Below are 12,555 nucleotides of genomic sequence, written 5' to 3'. Positions count from 1 at the left end.
TCTAAGTCTAGATATTTTCTCGGTTGAGGTGTTTGAACAACAAGGAGACGATGTAAAGTCTTATAATGCTTACAATATGTTTATATGTGAGTCTTGCTGCACCATTTCATACTTGAGTTTGCTTCAAACAACCTTGCTAGCCTAGCCTTGTATTGAGAGGAATTCTTCTCGTGCATCCAAATCCTTGAGCCAATAACCATGCCATTTGTGTCCACCAAACCTACCTACCACATGGTATTTCTCCGCCATTCCAAAGTACATTACTTGAGTGCTACCTTTAAACTTCCATTCTTTGCCTTTACAATATATAGCTCATGGGACAAAATAGCTTAAAAACTATCGTGGTGAAGAATATGTACTTATGTGTCTTATTTCTTAGTAAGTTGCTTGTTGAGCGGTAACCATGTTTTCTGGGGACGCCATCAACTCTTTTACCTTTGTTGAATATCATGTGAGTTGCTATGCATGTTCGTCTTATCTGAAGTAAGGGCGGTTTTCACAATCAAATGGTTTGAGTATGCATACCGTTAGAGAAGAACATTGGGCCGCTAACTAAAGCCATGATTCATGGTGGAAGTTTCAGTGTGGACAGACTAATCCTCAATCTCTTATGAGAATATTAATCGTTGTTGAATGCTTAAGCATTAAAAGAGGAGTCCATTATCTGTTGTCTATGTTGTCCCGTATGGATGTCTAAGTTGAGAATAATCAAAAGCGAGAAATCCAATGCGAGCTTTCTCCTTAGACCTTTGTACAGGCGGCATAGAGGTACCCCTTTGTGACACTTGGTTGAAACATATGTTATGCAATGATAATCCGTGTTAACCCAAGCTAATTAGGACAAGGTGCGAGCAGTATTAGTATACTATGCATGAGGCTTGCAACTTATAAGATGTCTTATACATAACTCATATGCTTTATTACTACCGTTGACAAAATTGTTTCTTGTTTTCAAAATGAAAAGCTCTAGCACAAATATAGTAATCAATGCTTCCCTCTACGAAGGGCCTATCTTTTACTTTATTGTTGAGTCAGTTTACCTATTCTTTCTATCCCAGAAGCAAACACTTGTGTAAACTGTGTGCATTGATTATTACATGTTTACCTATTGCACTTGTTATATTACTTTGTGTTGACAATTATCCATGAGATATACATGTTAAAGTTGAAAGCAACCGCTGAAACTTATATCTTCCTTTGTGTTGTTTCAATGCCTTTACTAAGAACTTATTGCTTATGAGTTAACTCTTATGCAAGTCTTATTTATGCTTGTCTTGAAAGTATTATTCATGAAAAGTCTTTGCTATATGATTCATTTGTTTACTCATTATCTTCATTATTGCTTCGAATCGCTGCATTCATCTCATGTGCTTTACAATAGTATTGATCAAGATTATGATAGCATGTCACTTCAGAAATTATCTTTGTTATCGTTTACCTACTCGAGGGCGAGTAGGAACTAAGCTTGGGGATGCTTGATACGTCCCAAACGTATCTATAATTTCTTATGTTCCATGCTACTTTTATGATGATACTCACATGTTTTATATACATTATATGTCATTATTATGCATTTTCCGGCACTAACCTATTGACGAGATGCCGAAGAGCCAGTTGCTATTTTCTGCTGTTTTTGGTTTCAGAAATCCTAGTAAGGAAATATTCTTGGAATTGGACGAAATCAACGCACAGGGGCCTATTTTTCCACGAAGCTTCCAGATGACCGGAGGGGAGACGAAGTGGGGCCACGGGGCGCCATCACACTAGGGCGGCGCGGCCTAGAGGGGGCCCGCGCGGCCCTAGCGTGTGGGGCCCCCGTGACTCTCCCGACTCCGCCCTTCCGCCTACTTAAAGCCTCCGTCGCGAAACCCCCAGTACCGAGAGCCACGATACGGAAAACCTTCCGCAGACGCCGCCGCCGCCAATCCCATCTCGGGGGATTCAGGAGATCGCCTCCGGCACCCCGCCGGAGAGGGGAATCATCTCCCGGAGGTCTCTTCATCGCCATGATCGCCTCCGGATCGATGTGTGAGTAGTTCACCCCTGGACTATGGGTCCATAGCAGTAGCTAGATGGTCGTCTTCTCCTCATTGTGCTATCATGTTCGATCTTGTGAGCTGCCTATCATGATCAAGATCGTTTATTTGTAATCCTACATGTTGTGTTTGTTGGGATCCGATGGATATTGAATACTATGTCAAGTTGATTATCAATCTATCATATATGTTATTTATGTTCTTGCATGCTCTCCGTTGCTAGTAGAGGCTCTGGCCAAGTTGATACTTGTGACTCCAAGAGGGAGTATTTATGCTCGATAGTGGGTTCATGCCTCCATTAAATCTGGGACAATGGATGTAAAGTTCTAAGGTTGTGGATGTGCTGTTGCCACTAGGGATAAAACATCGATGCTTTGTCTAAGGATATTTGTGTTGATTACATTACGCACCATACTTAATGCAATTGTCTCGTTGTTTACAACTTAATACCGGAGGGGTTCGGATGATAACCTCGAAGTGGACTTTTTAGGCATAGATGCATGCCGGATGGCGGTCTATGTACTTTGTCGTAATGCCCCGATTAAATCTCATAGTACTCATCATGATATATGTATGTGCATTGTTATGCCTTCTTTATTTGTCAATTGCCCAACCGTAATTTGTTCACCCAACATCTGCTATCTTATGGGAGAGACACCACTAGTGAACTCGTGGACCCCGGTCCTATTCTTTACATCCGAAATACAATCTGTTGCAATTGTTCTTTACTCGTTCTTCGCAAACAAACATCATCATCCACACTATACATCTAATCCTTTGTTTACGAGTAGCCGGTGAGATTGACAACCTCGTCTGTTACGTTGGGGCAAAGTTCCGTGATTGTGTTGTGCAGGTTCCACGTTGGCGCCGGAATCCCCGGTGTTGCGCCGCACTACACTCCTCCGCCATCAACCTTCAACGTGCTTCTTGACTCCTACTGGTTCGATTAAACCTTGGTTTCTTACTGAGGGAAACTTGCAACTGTGCGCATCACACCTTCCTCTTGGGGTTCCCAACGGACGTGTCAACTACACGCATCACAGCCTGCCACATAGCTATCATGAGAGCTATCACTGATATTCGGGAACATAAGACCAAGGAGCTTATTGGTTCCGAATTCTCACACATTCCTCATATGGAGGAGGAAGATGATCCTATGCTTAACCACTTCAAGTATGCAAAACGCAAACCAGCAGAAGCCGCTAAGTACATGGATAATAGTCGCAACCTACTGACATTGTTCTTTCAGTTGAACCGACATTTGTCGGGAGCAATTGACACAATGTTGGAAGAATTCACTGAGCCCAAGGAGGAGACAAAGGGGAAGGAACCAATGGAGGGTGAGGTTCGCACACCAGTTTATTCAGCTGGTGACTTCATTAGTATTGACCATCCAGAACAACAAACCACACCTATTACACCTAGGTACTTTCCTAGTAGTTCCCATGGAGGATATGAGGGTGGAGAGGAATCCGGAAACCATCAGCGTTCCGAGACTCCTATAGAGAACTCCACAGGTTGGCGTTGGGGGTCAGACACGGGAACCTATGGCGATCCAGTCAGAGGAAATTCTGAGATGGAGGAGGACGCCACAACCCAGTTCCAGAACTGATTGAGTATAATAGGGGAGACTATGAGGAGTATCCTATACTGATTGAGTATAATAGGGGAACCTATGGCGATCAGTATAATAGGGGAGACTATGAGGAGTATCCTATACTGATTGAGTCGGATACTGATGGTGGAAATACCTATGGCGGAGTCACAGGGGAGTACACCCGATGGGTGGATTATGATGCATTGAATGACCAGTTCATGAACACAGATTTCTCCCTGGGATCATCCTCTGATTCCGACTACAAGCCGACGGGAAGACCCTATGTTCCAGATTCTGTCAGGAGGACTACACGTTCGACCGGATGGAAGCCTGGGATGTACCGGGAGTGAAGCACGACTAGAGACCACCATGGGAGGCGAGACTATAATACAGATGTACCACATGTATTGTAGTATGTAATATTTGTAGAAATTTGTACATATACTTCAATAAGTGAGTTTGCATACTCACATCGCTACTGAGTATTGTAATAAACCACTTAAGTATGTATATACATGGTATATGTTTTGTATGCTTTGGATTTGCTTCTTGATTTCCATTGTGTGACTAGTTACGTGCACAAAGTTGAGCTCGTAAAACTTGCGCATGGAGTAACTATGAGTACCACTTTGTGTTGCGTAACTAGGGGGATATGTCGGGAGCGACGGGTGAGGAGAGTGAAGCACAACGCCTCGAGCGCGAGGCCAAGCAGAAGGAAGAGGCTGATGAAGCAGCCAGAAACCAGTTTCCACCACCACCACCACCCATGACGCAGCAGAACTTCCTCCAATATATGCAAATGTTGGAGGAAAGGCAACGCATGACTATGGAGCAGCAGAACAAGTTCTTTCAGGAGTTGCTACAGCAAAATAGGGTGGAGAGGCCAGATAATCAGGGAGTCACTTTGTCGGACTTCCAGAATACTAAGCCAATATCCTTCGCATACGCGCCCGAACCTATGGACGCGGAGGATTGGTTGATGGACACTGAGCGAAAGCTCAACACGGTCGGATGCAATGACCTGGAGAAGGTCAGATACGCAACACATCTGTTGTGTGGACCCGCCGCATCTTGGTGGGATAATATAGTAGCCGTTTATCCGGCTGAAAAGGTGTTCACTTGGGAGGAGTTCAAAAGGAAGTTCAGGGAATCCAATGTCCCTGAAAGTATTATGGAGTTGAAGCGTCGAGAATTTGAAAGTCTCGAGCAGAAAGATAAGGCTATCCTGACTTATGTCAGGGAGTTTTCAAAACTCTCCCGGTATGCCGTTGAGGAGGTCAACACCGAGGACAAGAAGAAAAAGAGGTTCTTGCGGGGATTAAGTCCCCAGTTCAAAGTACAGCTCAGGATGATGAGAGCTACTGAATTCCAGGAGTTGGTGGATGCAGCCATCACTCTTGAAGATGATTTCAAACAGCTGCAGGAGGAGAAGAGAAAGAAGGCCAAGTTTGAGCCTAAGAGATTTGTCAGCAACAAGCCTAACACTGGCTTGAGTTTCAAGCCAAGGTACAACAACAACAACAACAACAACAACAACAACAACAACAACAACAACAACAACAACAACAACAACAACAACAACAACAACAACAGGAGGAATCAAGGATTCCAGGCCGCAAACCAGATCGTTTGCCGCATCTGCGGATTTAAAGGACATGCTTCGAAGGATTGCCGTAAACCCAGAATCATTTGTTTTGGGTGTCGTGAGGAGGGGCACATGCTTCGGGATTGCCCTAAGAAGAAGAATGGAGGAGGACAGTCAGGGGGACGAGGAAACCGAGACGGGAATACCAGAGGGAATTGGAAGAACAAGAAACCCTTCGGCAAGTTGAACTGCACCAGCCTGGAGGAGGTGGTGAACTCCGATCAGGTAGTGATAGGTACGCTTCAGATACTCACTCATCCTGGCAAAGTACTTTTTGATACTGGAGCAACTACTTCATTCATTTCTCAGCAATTCATCATGAAACATGGGATTAATTGCACTAAACTAGAAACACCCATCACCATATTATCTGCGGGGGGAACGATCTTAGTTACCCACGTTAAGGAAGGGGCAGATCATTATGATCCGTAGATGTGAGTTCAACGCAAACCTATTTGTTCTACCTATGAAGGACATAGATGTCATTCTTGGTATGAACTGGTTAGAGGAGAATGGAGCACTGATAGATTGTGCCAATAAGACAGTGTCTCTGAAAAGCCCAGATGGGGGGAGAATAATCTATCAAGGAGACAAGCACACCCAGATTGAAGTTGAGTTAAAATTAAACAGTATGAAGGAGGTGAAACTCGAGGACATTCCAATTGTCAATGAATTCCAAGATGTTTTTCCTAAGGAATTACCTGGAATGCCACCAGATAGGGAGATAGAATTTACTATCGACCTAATTCCAGGAACGACTCCGATTGCTAAGGCACCATACAAGATGGGGCCTAAGGAGTTGAAAGAACTCAAGGAACAGCTTGGATGACTCGGAACGTAAAGGATTTATTCGTGAGAGTATATCACCATGGGGATCACCTGTGATATTCGTGAATAAAAGAGATGGAGGCCGAAGGATGTGCGGAGACTACATGAATCTGAATAATGTTACTATCAAGAACAAGTACCCACTTCCTAGAATACAAGATCTGTTTGATCAAGTTAGAGGCGCGGGAGTCTTTTCTAAGATTGATCTAAGATCCGGATACCATCAGATAAAGATCAAGAAGGAAGACGTTCCGAAAACTGCCTTTGTCTCAAGGTACGGACATCATGAATACCTAGTAGTACCTTTTGGATTAACCAATGCCCCAGCAATCTTCATGAATCTTATGAATAAGATCTTCATGCCATGTCTAGACAAGTTTGTCATCGTATTCATCGATGATATCTTGATATATTCTAAGGATAAAGCTGAATGCTGAACATCTTAGGATAGTGTTGCAAACACTAAGAGAACATCAACTCTATGCCAAATTCAGCAAGTGTGAGTTTTGGCTAGATCAAGTAGAATTTCTTGGTCATGTTATTAGCAAGGATGGAATAGCAGTAAACCCAAGCAAAGTAGCATCAGTTTTAGAATGGGAAGCACCAAAGACTGTCAAAGAAATCCGAGGATCTATTATATATTAAAAGCAAAATACGGATGTTTAAATAGAGACATCACGTTAATCCACATCATCATAATTATTTTCGATAGTTAGATCAAAAATTAGTGGCTAGGATTTTATGAGATTTACGTAACAAATATGTGAGACGTGTTCCAGTTAAATAGTCCAACACGTTTGTTCCAAATAATTAGTCCAACAGGTATTGTTTCTGTTACGTAGATGCACAGCCAGGCCTGACACGATAAACTACGAAAGTGAACTTCCTAACCGGTTCAATGCAAAAAAAAAGAGTACTACGAAGAGGTACGTTCAGCCAGGAAGAAAGAAGAAAAAGGTCAAACGATATTTCACGATTTACATCTTCCGTGTCATGGAGAGAACTTCAGGTTGAGTCGCGTGGAGAGAACTCCAAGATAGATTGATTGTCTACACACAACCTGGGTCACCTCAAACTATACGTAAGTAATATTTATATCGACAACTCAAGGGCTATAGATTTAATTATGGGTCTCTCTATTTTCTCCAAGTGCTATTTTAAAATAAACTCCCAACATGATCTAAAAAAAAGAACACAGGGCCACCGCCGTATTACCTGGAGTTTCACCGGAGTTGTTTGTCTTCCACCGCTGCTCATTTCCATGCTATAAATTTTACACCACGGGTATAAGAAGTTTTGCTAAATGGCATGGAACTCTATCATCTATCAGAACCAAATCAAACCACTCTTTCCATGCTATTTCGGCGCACGCATGGTGGCGATCGGTGGTTCTGTAGCCTTTTTTACGTACTTAGCCCACTGGCCGGCGATTCCGCTCGCCACGGCCTATTTTTATCGGCAGGAATTCTACAGCATCGAGAGATTGGTAGATGGCAGGGCGTCGGTCTGCAATTCTATCGCCTTCATAGTACTTAGCCAAGCGATTGGCGATTCCATTCAAATAGTTTTGTTTATATAGCTAGGCGTATACGAAATCTCTAGCACTTCATATTCAGTGTACACCCAGATATTGCATTGTTAGGTTGAGTTAGCTTAGGAAAATGCATTATTTCAATGAAGCAGCAAATTGACAGCGGTTAATTGAGTGAGATTACAGAACTACGTACGTCCTCCATGTAACATACCATACAAAATACATGGGAGAGAAATTTTACTACACTAGGTTGAAGAGCGGGGATAACACAGAGATGTATTAAAACATGTAAAAACAATATACCTCAATTTTAAAATAACTGACATAAAAGCATTATTTCGCTACTCTATATTTATCTGACCATATGTAAATATGTCATTGTGAACATGGAAATCAAATAATGCCGATATATCTTTTCAAAATAAAGTGCTCTAAAATGTTATGTATTACAAAAGGATTATCTAACTAAGAGAAGGGACGTTGTAAAATAAACTAAAATGAAAGTTCGTATTGTCATGTGTGCCGAATTGGAGAAATTATTTCTTATCAGTTCATTAAGACAATTTAATATGCTAATCAGTTTTCACTATCAACTAAACAACATCATTATTTGGACCACAAATAAACTTTATAGTTCTGCATCTAATACTAATGATTGTGTATATGAATGTTAACATGCAGTACCCAACAACATTCCATAAACTCAAGGATGATAAAAAGTATATAATATGCCATGAGATAAATATAATTGTATGTAACAATGTAATATCATGTACAAATAGCACAAATGATAACATATATGGTCGTTCCAAAATGAAAAATATATAGATATTCATCCACAATATAAAGATGGGTATAGATGTTGCCTGTACATGTGATGGTTTAGCTAGCAAACTAGGTGTTCATAGAGCTTCACTATACACATTGCATAGTATGAATATGTCTCAAACCATATATTTAATTCTGACACACTCTTAATTTAATAAAGATGATGCCCTCGCATTTGCGAGGGTCACTGTGCTAGTTCTTAGGAATGGCAGGATACTATCGGAGGTTCATTGAAGGATTCTCTAAGATAGCAGGACCAATGACTAAGCTGTTAAGGAAGAACACACCATTCGTGTGGTCTGATGAGTGTGAGAAGAGTTTTCAGACTCTGAAGGAGAAACTCACCACAGCACCGGGGTTAGCAGTTCCGGAAGTTGGCAAGGATTATATCGTGTACTGTGATGCATCCAAACATGGATTGGGTTGCGTACTCATGCAAGATCGGAAAGTAATATCATATGGATCAAGGCAACTCAGACCTCATGAAGTGAACTATCCAACGCATGACCTAGAGCTAGCAGCGGTCGTATTTGCACTTAAAACTTGGAGACATTTTCTCTATGGAGCCAAGTGTGAGCTCTATACTGATCATAAGAGTCTCAAGTACTTCTTCACTCAGAAGGAACTCAACATGAGACAGAAAAGATGGCTGGAGCTAATCAAGGATTATGACTTGACCATCAATTACGCTCCAGGAAAGGCAAATGTTGTAGCAGAGGCCTTGAGCAGGAAGAGCACTGGAGTAGTTGAACAAGAAATGGCACCGGAGTTGAAGAAAGAAATAAGCCAAGCCCAGATACAACTTTGGGAAAAAGAAGCTCATGAAGGACTATCGGCATTACAAGTAGCCGATGAACTTAGTGTGAACTTAAAGAATGAGATAATCATGGGTCAATTGGACGATCCATTCATCGTGGAGGAGATGAGAAGGATTGATGAGGGAATACCATCAGAATTTCACCGAGGAGAGTTGGGATCATTATGGTTCCAGAAAAGGATTTGCGTTCCGGATATTGATGAGATCAAAGAAGTTATACTCCGGGAAGCACATCAAACACCATACTCTATACATCCAGGAAGTACAAAGATGTACATGGATCTCAAGGAATTATTCTGGTGGAATAACATGAAAAGAGAGATAGCACAATACGTGGCGGAATGCCATACATGTCAAAGGGTGAAGGCTGAACATCAAAGTCCGGCAGGAAAGTTGCAACCTTTACCAATCCCGAATGGAAATGGGAGGAGATAGGAATGGATTTCATCACCGGACTACCCATGACTAATAAAAAGAAGGACATGATATGGGTAATCGTGGACCGGTTGACGAAGAGTGCACACTTCTTAGCAGTAAACCAGCAGGACAAAGGAGAAAAACTCATCGATCTTTACATCAAAGAGATTGTGAGTAAACATGGAGTACCCAAGAAGATAGTATCAGATCGTGGATCCGTATTCACTTCTGCATTTTGGAAACAACTACATGAAGCTTTAGGATCCAAGCTAGATTATAGCACCGCTTATCATCCTCAGACAGGTGGACAAACAGAGAGAACAAATCAGATATTGGAAGATATGCTTAGGGCTTGTGCCCTAGACTTCGGAGGATCATGGGAGGAACACTTACCACTAGCAGAATTTTCGTACAATAATAGCTATCAAAGCAGTATCAAGATGGCACCATTTGAAGCTCTGTATGGAAGGAAGTGTAGATCACCGATATGTTGGTATGAGGCAGGATCAAGCAAGGAGTTCAATCCAGATTATGTCAAGGAAAAGCAGCAAATCATCGACATTATAAGAGATAGACTCAAAATAGCTCAAAGCCGACAGAAGAGCTATGCAGATCAAAAGAGAAGAACGTGGGAGCCAAAAGTTGGAGACATGGTTTACCTTAAGGTAAGTCCTATGAAAGGTCTTCAGAAATTCGGAGTAAAGGGGAAGCTTAGCCCTAGATACATCGGACCTTTCAAGATACTGAGTCAGAACCGAGGGTTAGCCTTTGAATTGGATCTACCGGGAAGGTTAGCCCAAGTACACAATGTATTCCATGTGTCTCAACTCCGAAAATGTTTAAAGACCCCAGACGAGCCAGTATCACATGACGAGCTAGAGTTACAACCAGATTTGACCTATATCGAGAAACCAGCCAAGATTCTTGAGGAAAATTGGAAACAACTCAGGAATAGAGCCATTAAGTATTGCAAGGTTTAGTGGAAGCATCATCCTGAGAGGGAAGCCACTTGGGAGAAGGAAGAAGACCTGCGAAAGTCTTACCCAGAACTGTTCAGGTATTACAACCACAACTTCGGGACGAAGTTTTCTTTAAGGGGGAAAGGCTGTAATGTCCCAGGTTTAGAGACGATCGAGGGGTAGATTTTAGAAAGGGATGTGCATTGCATCGTAGATTCTGGCGAAATTTCGCGCTTTTAAAAGAAAAATGCATCGAAGGGGGGCAAGTTTCTCTCTCGACACCTTACAGGGTTAGGGTTTCGAGAGTGCGATAAATTTGGACCTCACTCAACTAGATTAGGGTTTTGAGAAGAGAGGAGAGTTAGTGCATCACAATTTTAAGTTGCATGATTGAATTCAAACAAACTTGTGTTTGAATTTCAAATTCAAACATCATATGAATATCTCATAATTCAAAATTGAGGTAATTCATTAAACAAATTATAAATAATCAAGAATATAAATAGTACAACTATTATACAAAGCTCATTAAGGAAAATTGGAGCTTTATTGATAATCACACATGATACATTGTCATTTACAATATTCAGAATTAAATTATGAAATATTACAACACATTACATGAATTGAATGAAAGGAAAAAGAAAAAGGAAAATTACAAGTCAACTAAATGTCCTAAACTACATTGTTGACCAACATGTAATTCTTGCTCTTGATGATCTTGATCTTCATCTTGATCATCACATTGTTCCCTGCACACACACAAAGATCAAACAAGGGTTATGCCAAGTGGCAAAGCCCACTTGGCAGGTTAGCAAGAAAAATGTAAAGGAGAGGATATGACCAAGACCAGCCGAGCTGATCCATTCACAGGACCAAGTCCCAACCAGCAAACACACAGGCAGCTCACAAGGCTGTGTGCATGCACACCAGCACACACAGGCTGGGGAGTCACCAAAATGGTGCCAGGCCCTGTGTCGACCAAAGAGGCAAGGAGAGGGGCATATATAAACTTTTCACAGCCAAAACCTGGCCATTCCATCGACAAGCATCACCAGGGTAAGCACACCAAGAACAGCAAGAACAGGAAGAACAACCACAGCTGTTCAGCCTAATTCCAGCAACCACCAGTAACCAACTGAAACAAATCAAGCATCACCAGCAAGCCAGGAGGAGCAGGGCAAGCAAACCAAACCAACCAGAAGCAGACCTCTACACCAACAACTCATTCTAGGAGCTGGAGTGAGGTATACACAAGAAATCATGGGCAAACATCTGTTTTGCTCATAAATAAGCATGTGCATAACACATACACAAGCCAGAGGGTATGATTACCCTGTGTGCATCATCATTTGGTGTTAAACCATTTGATGCTGGCAAAAAGGGGAATAAGCCAGAAGAAAATCATCCTTGGGAAGAAATGGTCAAGCCAAGTGTATTATCACTGAGGCAAACCAAAGAATCCAGCAAGGAATGATCCACAGCTAGCCTAGCCCAACTCACCTAGCACTAAATGGTTCACTAACCATCAGACATTAGACAAATCATTGTCTATTTGATTTCAACATCAAAAGCTACTGGCAATCCAACAAAAAGGATCAACCAGAAAGCATCTAATGAGCCACAGCAAGCCAACAAGAGGGGAGCTACCCTAAGGCAGTATATGATCACTGCTAGGGTCACCTCAACCACTGAAACAGCCCAAACCATCAAGCCCAACACTTGTATCATCACCCAGATGGGTTCAAAGAGGAGCTAGGGTCCCCAACAGCTGTTGGCATCCCTCTAGCTCAATCAAGCTAATTATAAGAGTCATCACTGCAAGCAGTTCATCTCATCTATCCAATAAACAAGGACAAGCTATACAGATAAATGAAATTCATAAATCACAGCT

Source organism: Lolium rigidum, chromosome 5 (assembly GCF_022539505.1).
Source record: "Lolium rigidum isolate FL_2022 chromosome 5, APGP_CSIRO_Lrig_0.1, whole genome shotgun sequence".
In the NCBI taxonomy this organism is placed as follows: Eukaryota; Viridiplantae; Streptophyta; class Magnoliopsida; order Poales; family Poaceae; genus Lolium; species Lolium rigidum.
This window is presented reverse-complemented; position numbering follows the sequence as displayed.